Consider the following 16,498-nt stretch of genomic DNA (forward strand, 5'->3'; position numbering starts at 1 on the left):
TAGCTCTGCGAGCTCACTGGAGATCGGCCGTTGCTGCGGAATTAGGGCACCGCCTTCTCTCTCTAGCTCTCCGAGACCACTGGGGAGCAGCCCTTCCTGCGGAATTAGGGCACCGCCTTCTCTCCCTAGCTCTGCGAGACCACGGGGGAGCGACCGTTCCTGCGGGATTAGGGCACTGCCTTCTCTCCCTAGCTCTGCGAGACCACTGGGGAGCGGCCGTTCCTGCGGGATTAGGGCGCCGCCTTGTTTCCACAGCTCTGGAAGACCACTGGGGAGCTGCCGTTCCTGCGGGATTAGGGCGCGGCCTTCTCTCCCTAGCTCTGCGAGACCACTGGGTAGCGGCCGTTCCTGCGGGATTAGGGCGCCGCCTTCTCTCCACAACTCTGCGAGACCACTGGGGAGCAGCCCTTCCTGCGGGATTAGGGCGCCGCCTCCTCTCCCTAGCTCTGCGAGACCACTGGGGAGCAGCCCTTCCTGCGGGATTAGGGCGCCGCCTTCTCTCCCTAGCTCTGCGAGACCACTGGGAAAAGGCCCTTCCTGCGGCATTAGGGCGCCGCCTTCTCTCCCTCGCTCTGCGAGACCACTGAGGAGCGACTGTTCCTGCGGGATTAGGGCGCTGCCTTCACTCCTTAGCTCTGTGAGACCACTGGGGAGCAGCCCTTCCTGCGGGTTTACGGCACCACCTCCTCTCCCTAGCTCTGCGAGACCACTGGGGAGCAACCCTTCCTGGGGATTAGGGCTCTGCCTTCACTCCCTAGCTCTGCTAGACTACTGGGGAGCGGCCTTTCCTGCGGGATTAGGGCGCCGCCTTCCCTCCCTAGCTCTGCTAGACCACTGGGGAGCAGCCCTTCCAGCGGGATTAGGGCGCCCCCTCCTCTCCCTAGCTCTGCGAGACCACTGGGTACAGGCCCTTCCTGTGGGATTAGGGAGCTGCTTCCTCTCCCTAGCTCTGCGAGACAACTGGGGAGCGGCCTTTCCTCCGGGATTAGGGCGCTGCCTTCTCTCCTTAGCTCTGCGAGACCCCTGGGGAGCGGCCGTTCCTGCGGGATTAGGGAGCTGCCTTCTCTCCCTAGCTCTGCGAGACCACTAGGGAGCGTCCCTTCTTGCGGGATTAGGGCGCAGCCTTCTCTCCCAAGCTCTGCGAGACCACTAGGGTACGACCGTTCCTGCCGGATTAGGGCACCGCCTTCTCTCTCTACCTGTGCGACACCACTGGGGAGCGGTCCTGCCTGTGGGATTAGGGCACCGCGTTCTCTCCCTAGCTCTGCGAGACCACGGGTGAGCGACCGTTCCTGCGGGATTAGGGCGCTGCCTTCTCTCCCTAGCTCTGTGAGACCACTGGGGAGCGGCCGTTCCTGCGGGATTAGGGCGCCGCCTTCTCTCCCTAGCTCTGCGAGACCACTGGGGAGCGGCCTTTCCTGCGGGATTAGGGAGCTGCCTTCTCTCCCTAGCTCTGCGAGACCACTAGGGAGCGTCCCTTCTTGCGGGATTAGGGCGCAGCCTTCTCTCCCAAGCTCTGCGAGACCACTAGGGTACGACCGTTCCTGCTGGATTAGGGCACCGCCTTCTCTCTCTACCTGTGCGACACCACTGGGGAGCGGTCCTGCCTGTGGGATTAGGGCACCGCGTTCTCTCCCTAGCTCTGCGAGACCACGGGGGAGCGACCGTTCCTGTGGGATTAGGGCGCTGCCTTCTCTCCCTAGCTCTGTGAGACCACTGGGGAGCGGCCGTTCCTGCGGGATTAGGGCGCCGCCTTCTCTCCTCAACTCTGCGAGACCACTGGGGAGCGGCCGTTCCTGCGGGATTAGGGCGCCACCTTCTCTCCACAACTCTGCGAGACCACTGGGGAGCAGCCCTTCCTGTGGGATTAGGGCGCCGCCTCCTCTCCCTAGCTCTACGAGACCACTGGGGAGCAGCCCTTCCTGCGGGATTAGGGCGCTGCCTCCTCTCCCTAGCCCTGCGAGACCACTTGGGAGTGGCCCTTCCTGCGGGATTAGGGCGCTGCCTTCACTCCCCAGCTCTGCAAAACCAGTGGGGACAGGCCATTCCTGCGGGATTAGGGCGCTTCCTCCTCTCCATAGCTCTGCGAGACCACTATTGAGCGTCCCTTCTTGCGGGATTAGGGCTCAAACTTCTCTCCCTAGCTCTGCGAGACCACTGGGGAGCGACCGTTCCTGCGGGATTAGGGCACCGCATTCTCTCCCTACGTCTGCGACACCACTGGGGAGCGGCCGTTCCTGCGGGATTAGGGAGCTGCCTTCTCTCCCTAGCTCTGCGAGACCACTAGGGAGCGTCCCTTCTTGCGGGTTTAGGGCGCAGCCTTCTCTCCCAAGCTCTGTGAGACCACTAGGGTGCGACCGTTCCTGCCGGATTAGGGCACCGCCTTCTCTCTCTACGTCTGCGACACCACTGGGGAGCGGTCCTTCCTGTGGGATTATTGCACCGCGTTGTCTCCCTAGCTCTGCGAGCTCACTGGAGATCGGCCGTTGCTGAGGAATTAGGGCACCGCCTTCTCTCTCTAGCTCTCCGAGACCACTGGGGAGCAGCCCTTCCTGCGGAATTAGGGCACCGCCTTCTCTCCCTAGCTCTGCGAGACCACGGGGGAGCGACCGTTCCTGCGGGATTAGGGCACTGCCTTCTCTCCCTAGCTCTGCGAGACCACTGGGGAGCGGCCGTTCCTGCGGGATTAGGGCGCCGCCTTGTTTCCACAGCTCTGCAAGACCACTGGGGAGCTGCCGTTCCTGCGGGATTAGGGCGCGGCCTTCTCTCCCTAGCTCTGCGAGACCACTGGGGAGCGGCCGTTCCTGCGGGATTAGGGCGCCGCCTTCTCTCCACAACTCTGCGAGACCACTGGGGAGCAGCCCTTCCTGCGGGATTAGGGCGCCGCCTCCTCTCCCTAGCTCTGCGAGACCACTGGGGAGCAGCCCTTCCTGCGGGATTAGGGCGCCGCCTTCTCTCCCTAGCTCTGCGAGACCACTGGGAAAAGGCCCTTCCTGCGGCATTAGGGCGCCGCCTTCTCTCCCTCGCTCTGCGAGACCACTGAGGAGCGACTGTTCCTGCGGGATTAGGGCGCTGCCTTCACTCCTTAGCTCTGTGAGACCACTGGGGAGCAGCCCTTCCTGCGGGTTTACGGCACCACCTCCTCTCCCTAGCTCTGCGAGACCACTGGGGAGCAACCCTTCCTGGGGATTAGGGCTCTGCCTTCACTCCCTAGCTCTGCTAGACTACTGGGGAGCGGCCTTTCCTGCGGGATTAGGGCGCCGCCTTCCCTCCCTAGCTCTGCTAGACCACTGGGGAGCAGCCCTTCCAGCGGGATTAGGGCGCCCCCTCCTCTCCCTAGCTCTGCGAGACCACTGGGTACCGGCCCTTCCTGTGGGATTAGGGAGCTGCTTCCTCTCCCTAGCTCTGCGAGACAACTGGGGAGCGGCCTTTCCTCCGGGATTAGGGCGCTGCCTTCTCTCCTTAGCTCTGCGAGACACCTGGGGAGCGGCCGTTCCTGCGGGATTAGGGAGCTGCCTTCTCTCCCTAGCTCTGCGAGACCACTAGGGAGCGTCCCTTCTTGCGGGATTAGGGCGCAGCCTTCTCTCCCAAGCTCTGCGAGACCACTAGGGTACGACCGTTCCTGCCGGATTAGGGCACCGCCTTCTCTCTCTACCTGTGCGACACCACTGGGGAGCGGTCCTGCCTGTGGGATTAGGGCACCGCGTTCTCTCCCTAGCTCTGCGAGACCACGGGGGAGCGACCGTTCCTGCGGGATTAGGGCGCTGCCTTCTCTCCCTAGCTCTGTGAGACCACTGGGGAGCGGCCGTTCCTGCGGGATTAGGGCGCCGCCTTCTCTCCCTAGCTCTGCGAGACCACTGGGGAGCGGCCGTTCCTGCGGGATTAGGGCGCCGCCTTCTCTCCTCAACTCTGCGAGACCACTGGGGAGCGGCCGTTCCTGCGGGATTAGGGCGCCACCTTCTCTCCACAACTCTGCGAGACCACTGGGGAGCAGCCCTTCCTGTGGGATTAGGGCACTGCCTCCTCTCCCTAGCTCTGCGAGACCACTGGGGAACGACTATTCCTGCAGGATTAGGTCGCTGTCTTCTCTCCCTAGCTCTGCGAGACCACTGGGGAGTGGCCCTTCCCGCGGGATAAGGGTGCTGCCTTCTCTCCCTAGCTCTGAGATACCATTGGGAAGAGGCACTTCCTGCGGGATTACAGTGCAGCCTTCTCTACCTAGTTCTGCGAGACCACTGGGGAGCGGCCCTTGCTGTGGGATTAGGGCGCTGCCTCCTCTCCCAAGTTCTTCGAGACTACTGGGGAGCGGACCTTCCTGCGGGATTAGGGCACCGCCTTCTCTCCCTAACTCTGCAAGAGCACTGGGGAGCGGCTCTTCCTGCGGGATTAGGGCGCCGCCTCCTCTCCCTAGCTCTGCGAGACCACTGGGGAGCAACCCTTCCTGCGGGATTAGGTGTCTGCCTTCTCTTCCTAGCTCTGCGAGACCACTGGTGATCGGCCCTTCCTGTGGGATTAGGGCGCCGCCTTCTCTCCCTAGCTCTGAAAGAACACTGGGGAGGGGCCCTTCCTGCGGGAATAGGGCGCTGCCTTCTCTCCCTAGCTCTGCGAGACCACTTGGGAGTGGCCATTCCTGCGGGATTTGGGCACTGGCTTCCCTCCCCTGCTCTGCCAGGACCCTGGGGAGCAGCCCTTCCTGCGGGATTAGGGCGCCGCCTTGTCTCCACAGCTCTGCAAGACCACTGGGGAACGGCCGTTCCTGCGGGGTTATGGCGCCGCCTTCTCTCCCTAGCTCTGCGAGACCACTGGGGAGCGGCCGTTCCTGCGGGATTAGGGCGCCACCTTCTCTCCACAACTCTGCGAGACCACTGGGGAGCAGCCCTTCCAGCGGGATTAGGGCGCCGCCTCCTCTCCCTAGCTCTGCGAGACCACTGGGGAGCGACCGTTCCTGTGGGATTAGGGCGCCGCCTCCTCTCCCTAGCTCTGCGAGGCCACTGGGGAGTAGCGCTTCCTGCGGGATTAGGGCTCCGCCTTCTCTCCCTAGCTCTGCGAAACCACTGGGAAATGGCCCTTCCTGCGGCATTCGGGCGCCGCCTTCTCTCCCTAGCTCTGCGAGACCACGGGGGAGCGACCGTTCCTGTGGGATTAGGGCGCCGCCTCCTCTCCCTAGCTCTGCGAGACAACTTGGGAGCGGCCTTTCCTCCGGAATTAGGGCGCCGCCTTCTCTCTCTAGCTCTGCGAGACCACTGGGGAGCAGCCCTTCCTGCGGAATTAGGGCACCGCCTTCTCTCCCTAGCTCTGCGAGACCACGGGGGAGCGACCGTTCCTGCGGGATTAGGGCGCTGCCTTCTCTCCCTAGCTCTGCGAGACCACTGGGGAGCGGCCATTCCTGTGGGATTAGGGCGCCGCCTTGTCTCCACAGCTCTGCAAGACCACTGGGGAGCGGCCGTTCCTGAGGGATTAGGGCGCTGCCTTCTCTCCCTAGCTCTGCGAGACCACTGGGGAGCGGCCGTTCCTGCGGGATTAGGGCGCCGCCTTGTCTCCACAGCTCTGCAAGACCACTGGGGAGCGGCCGTTCCTGCGGGATTAGGGCGCCGCCTTCTCTCCCTAGCTCTGCGAGACCACTGGGGAGCAGCCCTTCCTGCGGGATTAGGGCGCCGCCTCCTCTCCCTAGCTCTGCGAGACCACTGGGAAAAGGCCCTTCCTGCGGCATTAGGGCGCTGCCTTCTCTCCCTCGCTCTGCGAGACCACTGGGGAGCGACTGTTCCTGCCGGATTAGGGCGCTGCCTTCACTCCTTAGCTCTGTGAGACCACTGGGGAGCAGCCCTTCCTGCGGGTTTACGGAACCGCCTCCTCTCCCTAGCTCTGCGAGACCACTGGGGAGCAACCCTTCCAGCGGGATTAGGGCGCCCCCTCCTCTCCCTAGCTCTGCGAGACCACTGGGTACCGGCCCTTACTGTGGGATTAGGGAGCTGCTTCCTCTCCGTAGCTCTGCGAGACCACTGGGGAGGGGGCCTTCTTGCGGGATTAGGGTGCTGCCTCCTCTCCCTAGCTCTGCGAGAAAACTGGGGAGCGGCCTTTCCTCCGGGATTAGGGCGCTGCCTTCTCTCCTTAGCTCTGCGAGACCCCTGGGGAGCGGCCGTTCCTGCGAGATTAGGGAGCTGCCTTCTCTCCCTAGCTCTGCGAGACCACTAGGGAGCGTCCCTTCTTGCGGGATTAGGGCGCAGCCTTCTCTCCCAAGCTCTGCGAGACCACTAGGGTACGACCGTTCCTGCCGGATTAGGGCACCGCCTTCTCTCTCTACCTCTGCGACACCACTGGGAAGCGGTCCTGCCTGTGGGATTAGGGCACCGCGTTCTCTCCCTAGCTCTGCGAGATCACGGGGGAGCGACCGTTCCTGCGGGATTAGGGCGCCGCCTTCTCTCCCTAACTCTGCGAGACCACTGGGGAGCGGGCGTTCCTGCGGGATTAGGGCGCCGCCTTCTCTCCCTAGCTCTGCGAGACCACTGGGGAGCGGCCGTTCCTGCGGGATTAGGGCGCCGCCTCCTCTCCCTAGCTCTGCGAGACCACTGGGTACCGGCCCTTCCTGTGGGATTAGGGAGCTGCTTCCTCTCCGTAGCTCTGCGAGACCACTGGGGAGGGGGCCTTCTTGCGGGATTAGGGTGCTGCCTCCTCTCCCTAGCTCTGCGAGAAAACTGGGGAGCGGCCTTTCCTCCGGGATTAGGGCGCTGCCTTCTCTCCTTAGCTCTGCGAGAACCCTGGGGAGCGGCCGTTCCTGCGAGATTAGGGAGCTGCCTTCTCTCCCTAGCTCTGCGAGACCACTAGGGAGCGTCCCTTCTTGCGGGATTAGGGCGCAGCCTTCTCTCCCAAGCTCTGCGAGACCACTAGGGTACGACCGTTCCTGCCGGATTAGGGCACCGCCTTCTCTCTCTACCGCTGCGACACCAGTGGGAAGCGGTCCTGCCTGTGGGATTAGGGCACCGCGTTCTCTCCCTAGCTCTGCGAGATCACGGGGGAGCGACCGTTCCTGCGGGATTAGGGCGCCGCCTTCTCTCCCTAACTCTGCGAGACCACTGGGGAGCGGGCGTTCCTGCGGGATTAGGGCGCCGCCTTCTCTCCCTAGCTCTGCGAGACCCCTGGGGAGCGGCCGTTCCTGCGGGATTAGGGCGCCGCCTCCTCTCCCTAGCTCTACGAGACCACTGGGGAGCAGCCCTTCCTGCGGGATTAGGGCGCTGCCTCCTCTCCCTAGCCCTGCGAGACCACTTGGGAGTGGCCCTTCCTGCGGGATTAGAGCGCTGCCTTCACTCCCTAGCTCTGCAAAACCAGTGGGGACAGGCTATTCCTGCGGGATTAGGGCGCTTCCTCCTCTCCATAGCTCTGCGAGACCACTATTGAGCGTCCCTTCTTGCGGGATTAGGGCTCAGACTTATCTCCCTAGCTCTGCGAGACCACTGGGGAGTGACCGTTCCTGCGGGATTAGGGCACCGCATTCTCTCCCTACGTCTGCGACACCACTGGGGAGCAGTCCTTCCTGCGGGATTAGCGCACCGCCTTCTCTCGCTAGCTCTGCGAGATCACTGGGGATCGGCCATTCCTGCGGGATTAGGGTGCCGCCTTCTCTCCCTAGCTCTGCGAGACCACTGGGGAGCGGCCCTTCCTGCGGGATTAGGGCGCCGCCTCCTCTCCATAGCTCTACGAGACTACTGGGGAGCAACCCTTCCTGCGGGATTAGGGCACTGCCTCCTCTCCCTAGCTCTGCGAGACCACTGGGGAACGACTATTCCTGCAGGATTAGGGCACTGCCTGCACTCCCTAGCTCTGCGAGACCACTGGGGAGTGGCCCTTCCTGCGGGATTAGGGCACTGCCTTCTCTACCTAGTTCTGCGAGACCACTGGGGAGTGGCCCTTGCTGTGGGATTAGGGCGCTGCCTCCTCTCCCAAGTTCTTCGAGACTACTGGGGAGCGGACCTTCCTGCGGGATTAGGGCACCGCCTTCTCTCCCTAACTCTGCAAGAGCACTGGGGAGTGGCTCTTCCTGCGGGATTAGGGCGCCGCCTCCTCTCCTTAGCTCTGCGAGACCACTGGGGAGCAACCCTTCCTGCGGGATTAGGGGTCTGCCTTCTCTTCCTAGCTCTGCGAGACCACTGGGGATCGGCGCTTCCTGTGGGATTAGGGCACCGCCTTCTCTCCCTAGCTCTGAAAGAACACTGGGGAGGGGCCCTTCCTGCGGGAATAGGGCGCTGCCTTCTCTCCCTAGCTCTGCGAGACCACTTGGGAGTGGCCATTCCTGCGGGATTTGGGCACTGGCTTCCCTCCCCTGCTCTGCCAGGACCCTGGGGAGCAGCCCTTCCTGCGGGATTAGGGCGCTTCCTTCTCTCCCTAGCTCTGCGAGACCACTGGGGAGCGGTCCTTCCTGCGGGATTAGGGCACTGCCTCCTCTCCCCAGCTCTGCGAGACCACTGGTTAGCGGCCCTTCCTGCGGGATTAGGGCGCTGCCTCCTCTCCCCAGCTCTGCGAGACCAATGGGGAACGGCCCTCCCTGAGTGATTTGGGCGTTGCCTCCTCTCCCCAGCTCTGCGAGACCACTGGTTAGCGGCCCTTCCTGCGGAATGAGGGCTCTGCCTCCTCTCCCCAGTTCTGTGAGACCACTGGGGAGCGGCCGTTGCTGCAGGATAAGGGCGCAGGCTTCCCTCTCCACCTCTGCCATGGGCCTGGGGAGTAGCTCTTCCTGCGGGATTAGGGCGCTGCCTTCTCTCCCTCGCTCTGCGAGACCACTGGGGAGAAACTGTTCCTGCGGGATTAGGGCGCTGCCTTCACTCCCTAGCTCTGCGAGACTACTGGGGAGCGGCCTTTCCTGCGGGATAAGGGCGCCGCCTTCCCTCCCTAGCTCTGTGAGACCACTGTGGAGCAGCCCTTCCTGCGGGATTAGGGCGCCGCCTCCTCTCCCTAGCTCTGCGAGACCACTGGGTACCGGCCCTTCCTGTGGGATTAGGGAGCTGCTTCCTCTCCCTAGCTCTGCGAGACCACTGAGGAGGGGGCCTTCTTGCGGGATTAGGGCGCTGCCTTCTCTCCTTAGCTCTGCGAGACCCCTGGGGAGCGGCCGTTCCTGCGGGATTAGGGAGCTGCCTTCTCTCCCTAGCTCTGCGAGACCACTGGGGAGCGGCCGTTCCTGCGGGATTAGGGCGCCGCCTTGTCTTCACAGCTCTGCAAGACCACTGGGGAACGGCCGTTCCTGTGGGATTAGGGCGCCGCCTTCTCTCCCTAGCTCTGCGAGACCACTGGGGAGCGGCCGTTCCTGCGGGATTAGGGCGCCACCTTCTCTCCACAACTCTGCGAGACCACTGGGGAGCAGCCCTTCCAGCGGGATTAGGGCGCCGCCTCCTCTCCCTAGCTCTGCGAGACCACAGGGGAGCAGCCCTTCCTGCGGGATTAGGGCGCCGCCTTCTCTCCCTAGCTCTGCGAGACCACAGGGAAAAGGCCCTTCCTGCGGCATTAGGGCGCCGCCTTCTCTCCCTCGCTCTGCGAGACCACTGGGGAGCGACTGTTCCTGCGGGATTAGGGCGCTGCCTTCACTCCTTAGCTCTGTGAGACCACTGGGGAGCAGCCCTTCCTGCTGGTTTACAGCACCGCCTCCTCTCCCTAGCTCTGCGAGACCACTGGGGAGCAACCCTTCCTGGGGATTAGGGCGCTGCCTTCACTCCCTAGCTCTGCGAGACTACTGGGGAGCGGCCTTTCCTGTGGGATTAGGGCGCCGCCTTCCCTCCCTAGCTCTGCGATACCACTGGGGAGCAGCCCTTCCTGCGGGATTAGGGCGCCCCCACCTCTCCCTAGCTCTGCGAGACCACTGGGTACCGGAACTTCCTGTGGGATTAGGGAGCTGCTTCCTCTCCCTAGCTCTGCGAGACCACTGGGGAGGGGGCCTTCTTGCGGGATTAGGGCGCTGCCTCCACTCCCTAGCTCTGCGAGACCACTGGGGAGCGTCCCTTCTTGCGGGATTAGAGCGCAGCCTTCTCTCCCAAGCTCTGCGAGACCACTAGGGTACGACCGTTCCTGCCGGATTAGGGCACCGCCTTCTCTCTCTACCTCTGCGACACCACTGGGGAGCGGTCCTTCCTGTGGGATTAGGGCACCGCGTTCTCTCCCTTGCTGTGCGAGCTCACTGGAGATCGGCCGTTCCTGCGGCATTAGGGCGCCGCCTTCTCTCCCTAGCTCTGCGAGACCACTGGGAAATGGCCCTTCCTGCGGCATTAGCGCGCCGCCTTCTCTCCCTCGCTCTGCGAGACCACTGGGGAGCGACTGTTCCTGCGGGATTAGGGCGCTGCCTTCACTCCCTAGCTCTGCGAGACTACTGGGGAGCGGCCTTTCCTGCGGGATTAGGGCGCCGCCTTCCCTCCCTAGCTCTGCGAGACCACTGGGTACCGGCCCTTACTGTGGGATTAGGGAGCTGCTTCCTCTCCCTAGCTCTGCGAGACCACTGGGGAGGGGGCCTTCTTGCGGGATTAGGGCGCTGCCTCCTCTCCCTAGCTGTGCGAGACAACTGGAAAGCGGCCTTTCCTCCGGGATTAGGGCGCTGCCTTCTCTCCCAAGCTCTGCGAGACCACTAGGGTACGACCGTTCCTGCCGGATTAGGGCACCGCCTTCTCTCTCTACCTCTGCTAGACCACTGGGGAGCGGCCTTTCCTGCGGAATTAGGGTGCTATCTCCTCTACCCAGCTCTGCGAGACCACTGGGGAGCGGCCCTTCCTGCGAGATTTGGGCGCTGCCTCCTCCCCCCAGCTCTGCGAGACCACTGGGGAGCGGAACTTTCTGCAGGATTAGGGCACCGCCTTCACTCCCTAGCTCTTCGAGACCACAGGGAGGAAGCCCTTCCTGTGGGATTAGGGCGCCGCCTTCTCTCCCTACATCTGTGACACCACTGGAGAGCGGCCCTTCCTCCGGGATCAAGGCGCTGCCTTCTCTCCCTAGCTCTGTGAGACCACTGGGGAGCCGCTCTTCCTGCATAATTAGGGTTCCGTCTTTTTCCCTAGCCCTGCGAGACCACTGGGGAGCGGCCCTTCCTGCGGGGTTAGGGCGCCGACTTCTCTCCCTAGCTCTGCGAGACCACTGGGGAGCGGCCCTTCCTGCGGGTTTAGGGCGCCGCCTTCTCTCATAAGCTCTGCGAGACCACTGGGGAGCGGCACATCCTGCGGGATTAGGGCGCCGCATTCTATCCCTACCTCTGTGAGACCACTGGGGATCGGCCCTTCCTGCGGGATTAGGGCGCCACCTTCTCTCCCTCGCTCTGCAAGACCACTGAGGAGCGGCACTTCCTCCTGGATTAGGGCGCCACCTTTTCTCCCTAGCTCTGTGAGACCACTGGGGATCGGCCGTTCCTGCGGGATTAGGGTGCTGACTTCCCTCCTCAGCTCTGCCAGGGGCCTGGCGAGCAGCCCTTCTTGCGGGATTAGGGGGCTGCCTTCTCTCCCTAGCTCTGCGAGACCCCTGGGGTGCGACCCTTCCTTCGGGATTATAGCGCCGCCTTCTCTTCCTACCTCTGCGAGACCACTGGGGAGCGGCCCTTCCTGCGGGATTGGGGCGCCTCCTCCTCTCCCAAGCTCTGCGAGACCACTGGGGAGCGACCCTTCCTGCGTGATTGGGGCGCCTCCTCCTCTCCCAAGCTCTGCGAGACCACTGGGGAGCAGCCCTTCCTGCGTGATTGGGGCGCCTCCTCCTCTCCCAAGCTCTGCGAGACCACTGGGGAGCGACCCTTCCTGCGGGATTAGGGCGCTGCTTCCTCTCCCCAGCTCTGCAAGACCATTGAAGAGCGACCCTTCCTGCAGGATAAGGGTGCTTCCTCCTCTCCACAGCTCTGCGAGACCACTGGGGAGCGGTCCTTCCTGCGGGATTAGGCCGCTGCCTCCTCCCCGCAGCTCTGCGAGACCACTGGGGAGAGGCCCTTCCTGCGGGATTAGGGCGATGTCTCCTCTCCACAGCTCTGCGAGACCACTGGGTAGCGGCCCTTCCTGTGGGATTACGGTGGTGCCTCCTCTCCCAAGCTCTGCGAGACAACTGGGGAGAGGCCCTTCCTCCGGGATTAGGGCGCCGCCTTCTCTCCTTCACTCTGCGAGACCACTGGGGAGCGGCCCTTCCTCCGGGATTAGGGCGCCGCCTTTTCTCCCTAGCTCTGCGAGACCACTGGGGAGCGGCCCTTCCTGCGGGATCAGGACGCAGCCTTCTCTCCCTAGCTCTGCGAGACCACTGGGGAGCGGCCCTTCCTGCGGGATTAGGGCTCCGCCTACTCTCCCTAGCTCTGCGAGACCACTGGGGAGCGGCCCTTCTTGCAGGATTAGGGCGCCTCCTCCTCTCCATACCTCTGCGAGACCAGTGGGGAGCAGCCCTTCCTGCGAAATTAGGGCGCCGTCTTTTTCCCTAGCTCTGCGAGACCACTGGGGAGCGGATCATCCTGCGGGATGAGGGCGCCGACTTCTCTCCCTAGCTCTGCGAGACCACTGGGGAACGGCCCTTTCTGCGGGATTAGGGCGTTGCCTCCTCTACCTAGCTCTGCGAGACCACTGGGGAGCGGACCTTTCTGCGGGATTAGGGCGCCGCCTTCTCTCCCAAGCTCTGCGAGACCACTGGGGAGCGGCCCATCCTGCGGAATTAGGGCGTCGCCTTCACTCCCTAGCTCCGCGAGACCACTGGGGAGAGGCCCTTCCTGCTGGATTAGGACGCTGCCTTCTCTCCCTAGCTCTGCGAGACCACTGGGGAGCGGTCCTTCCTGCGGGATTAGGGCTCCGCCTACTCTCCCAAGCTCTGCGAGACCACTGGGGAGCGGCCCTTTCTGCTGGATTAGGGCGCCGCCTCCTCTCCCTAGCACTCCGAGACAACTGGGAAGTGGGCCTTCCTGCAGGATTAGGGCGTCGCCTTCTCTCCTTAGCTCTCCGAGACAACTGGGGAGCGGCCCTTCCTGCGGGATTATCGCGCCGCGTTCTCTCCCTAGCTCTGCGAAACCACTGGGAAGCGGCCCTTCTTGTGGGATTAGGACGCTGCCTGCTCTCCCTAGCTCTGCGAGACCAGTGGGGAGCGTCCGTTCCGGGGGAATTAAGGCGCTGCCTTCTATCCCTAGCTCTGTGAGACCACTGGGGATCGGCCCTTCCTGCGTGATTAGGACGCTGCCTTCTGTCCCTAGCTCTGCGAGACAACTGGGGAGCTGCCCTTCCTGCGGGATTAGGGCTCCGCCTACTCTCCCTAACTCTGAGAGACCACTGAGGAGCGGCACTTCCTGCGGGATTAGGGCTCCGCCTACTCTCCCTAGCTCTGCAAGACCAGTGGGGAGCGGCCCTATCTGCGGGATTAGGTCGCCACCTTCTCTCCCTAGCTCTGCGAGACCACTGGGGATCTGCCCTTCCTGCGGGATTAGGACGCTGCCTTCTGTCCCTAGCTCTGCGAGACCACTGGGGAGCTGCCCTTCCTGCGGGATTAGGGCTCCTCCTACTCTCCCTAGCTCTGAGAGACCACTGGGGAGCGGCCCTTCCTGCGGGATTAGGGCGCCGCCTCCTCTCCAGAGATCGGCGAGACCACTGAGGAGCAGCCCTTCCTACGGAATTAGGGCTCCTCCTACTCTCCCTAGCTCTGAGAGACCACTGGGGAGCGGCCCTTCCTGCGGGATTAGGGCGCCGCCTCCTCTCCAGAGATCGGCGAGACCACTAAGGAGCAGCCCTTCCTACGGAATTAGGGCGCCGTCTTTTTAACTAGCTCTGCGACACCACTGGGGAGCGGAGCATCCTGCGGTATGAGGGCTTCGCCTACTCTCTCTAGCTCTGTGAGACCACTGGGGAGCGGTCCTTCCTGCGGGATTATGGCTCCGCCTACTCTCCCTAGCTTGGCGAGACCACTGGGGAGCTGCCCTTCCTGCGCGATTATTGCGTCGCCTTCGCTCCCTAGCTCTGCAAGACCACTGTTGAGCGTCCCTTCCTGCGGGATTACGTTGCCGCCTCCTCTCCCTCGCTCTCCGAGACCACTGAGGAGCAACCGTTCCTTTGGGATTAGGGCGCCGCCTCCTCTCCCAAGTTCTGCGAGACCACAGAGGAGCGGCATTTCCTGCGGGATTAGGGCACTGCCTTCTCTCCCTATCTCTGCGAGACCGCTGGGGAGCGGCCCTTCTTCCCTCTTTCTGCGGCATTAGGGCGTTGCGACCTCTCCCCAGCTCTTCGAGACCACTGGGGAGCGGCCCTTTCTGCGGGATTAGGGCGCTGCCTCCTCTCCCCAGCTCTGCGAGACGATTCGGGAGAGACCCTTCCTGCGGGATTAGGGCGCTGCCTTCTCTCGCTAGCTCTGCGAGACTACTGGGGAGCGGCCCTTCCTGCGGGATTAGGGCGCTGCCTTCTCTCCCTAGCTCTGCGAGACAACCGGGGAGGAGCCCTTCCTGCGGGATTAGGGCGCTGAATCCTCTCCCGAGCTCTGCGAGACCACTGGGGAGCGGTCTTTCCTGCGGGATTAGGGCGCAGCCTTCTCTCCCTAGCTCTGTGAGACCACTGGGGAGCGGCCCTTCCTACGGGATTCGGGCGCCGCCTTCTCTCCCTAGCTCTGCGAGACAACTGGGGAGCGGCACTTCCTGCGGGATTGGGGCGCCGCCTTCTCTCCCAACCTCTGCGAGACCACTGGGGAGCGGCCCATCCTGCACAATTAGGGCGCCGCCTTCTCTCCCTAGCTCTGCGAGACCACTGGAGAGCGGCCCTTCCTGCGTGATTAGGGCGCTGAATCCTCTCCCCAGCTCTGCGAGACCATTGGGGAGCGGCCCTTCCTGCGGGATTAGGGCGCTGCCTCCTCTCCCCAGCTCTGCGAGACCACTGGGGAGCGGCCCTTCCTGCGGGATTAGGGCGCTTATTCCTCTCCCCAGCTCTGTGAGACCATTCGGGTGCGGCCCTTCCTGCGTGATTAGGGCGCTGAATCCTCTCCCCAGCTCTGCGAGACCATTGGGGAGCGGCCCTTCCTGCGGGATTAGGGCGTTGCCTCCTCTCCCCAGCTCTGCGAGACCACTGGGGAGCGGCCCTTCCTGCGGGATTAGGGCGCTTATTCCTCTCCCCAGCTCTGCAAGACCATTCGGGAGCGTCCCTTCCTGCGTGATTAGGGCGCTGCCTCCTCTCCCCAGGTCTGTGAGACCACTGGGGAGCAGCCCTTCCTGCGGGATTAGGGCGCTGAATCCTCTCCCCAGCTGTGCGAGACCACTGGGGAGCGGTCCTTCCTGCGGGATAAGGGCGCTGCCTCCTCTCCCCAGCTCTGCGAGACCACTGGGTAGCGGCTCTTCCTGCGGGATTAGGGCGCTGCCTCCTCTCCCCAGCTCTGCGAGACGATTCGGGAGAGACCCTTCCTGCGGGATTAGGGCGCTGCCTTCTCTCCCAAGCTCTGCGAGACCACTGGGGAGCGACCCTTCCTGCGGGATTAGGGCTGTGCCTCCTCTCCCAATCTCTGCGATACCACTGGGGAGCGGACCTTCCTGCGGGATTAGGGCGCTGACTCCTCTCCCCAGCTCTGCGAGAGGGCTCTGGAGCTGCCCTTTTTGCGGCATTAGGGCGTTGCCTCCTCTAACCAGTTCTGCGAGAGCACTGTGGAGCGGCCCTTCCTCCGGGATTAGGGCGCTGCCTCCTCTCCCCAGCTCTGCGAGACGATTCGGGAGAGACCCTTCCTGCGGGATTAGGGCGCCGCTTTCTCTCTCTAGCTCTGCGAGACAATTGGGGAGGAGCCCTTCTTGCGGGATTAGTGGGTCGCCTTCTCTCCCTAGCTCTGTGAGACCACTGCGGATCGGCCCTTCCTGCGGGATTAGGACGCTGCCTTCTCTCCCTAGCTCTGCGAGACAACTGGGGAGCTGCCCTTCCTGCGGGATTACGGCTCCGCCTACTCTCCCTAGCTCTGAGAGACCACTGGGGAGCAGCCCTTCCTGCGGAATTAGGGCGCCGACTTTTTCCCTAGCTCTGCGAGACCACTGGGCAGCGGACCTTCCTGCTGGATAAGGGCTCCACTTCTCTCCCTAGCTCTTCGAGACCTCTGGGGAGCGGCCCTTCCTGCGGGTTTAGGGCGCCGCCTTCTTTCCCAAGATGGCGAGACAATAGGGCAGCGACACTTCCTGCGGGATTAGGGCGCCGCTTTCTCTCCCAAGCTATGCGAGACCACTGGGGAGCGGCCCTTCCTGCGGGATTAGGGAGCGCCTTATCTCTCAAACTCTGCGAGACAAATGGGGAGCGGCGGTTCCTGCGGGATTAGGACGCCGCCCCCTCTCCATAGCACTGCGAGACCACTGGGGAGCCGACCTTCTTGCGGGATTAGGGCGCCGCCTTCACTCCCTAACTCTGCGAAACCACTGGGGAGCGGATCTTCCTGCGGGATTACGGCGCAGCCTTCTCTCCCTATCTCTGCGAGACCACTGGGGAGCGGCCTTTCCTGCGGGGTCGGGCGCCGCCTTCTCTCCTTATCGCTGCGAGACCACTAGGGATAGGCCCTTCCAGCGGGATTTGGTCGCCGCCTT

Source organism: Gopherus flavomarginatus, chromosome 11 (genome assembly GCF_025201925.1).
Source record: "Gopherus flavomarginatus isolate rGopFla2 chromosome 11, rGopFla2.mat.asm, whole genome shotgun sequence".
In the NCBI taxonomy this organism is placed as follows: Eukaryota; Metazoa; Chordata; order Testudines; family Testudinidae; genus Gopherus; species Gopherus flavomarginatus.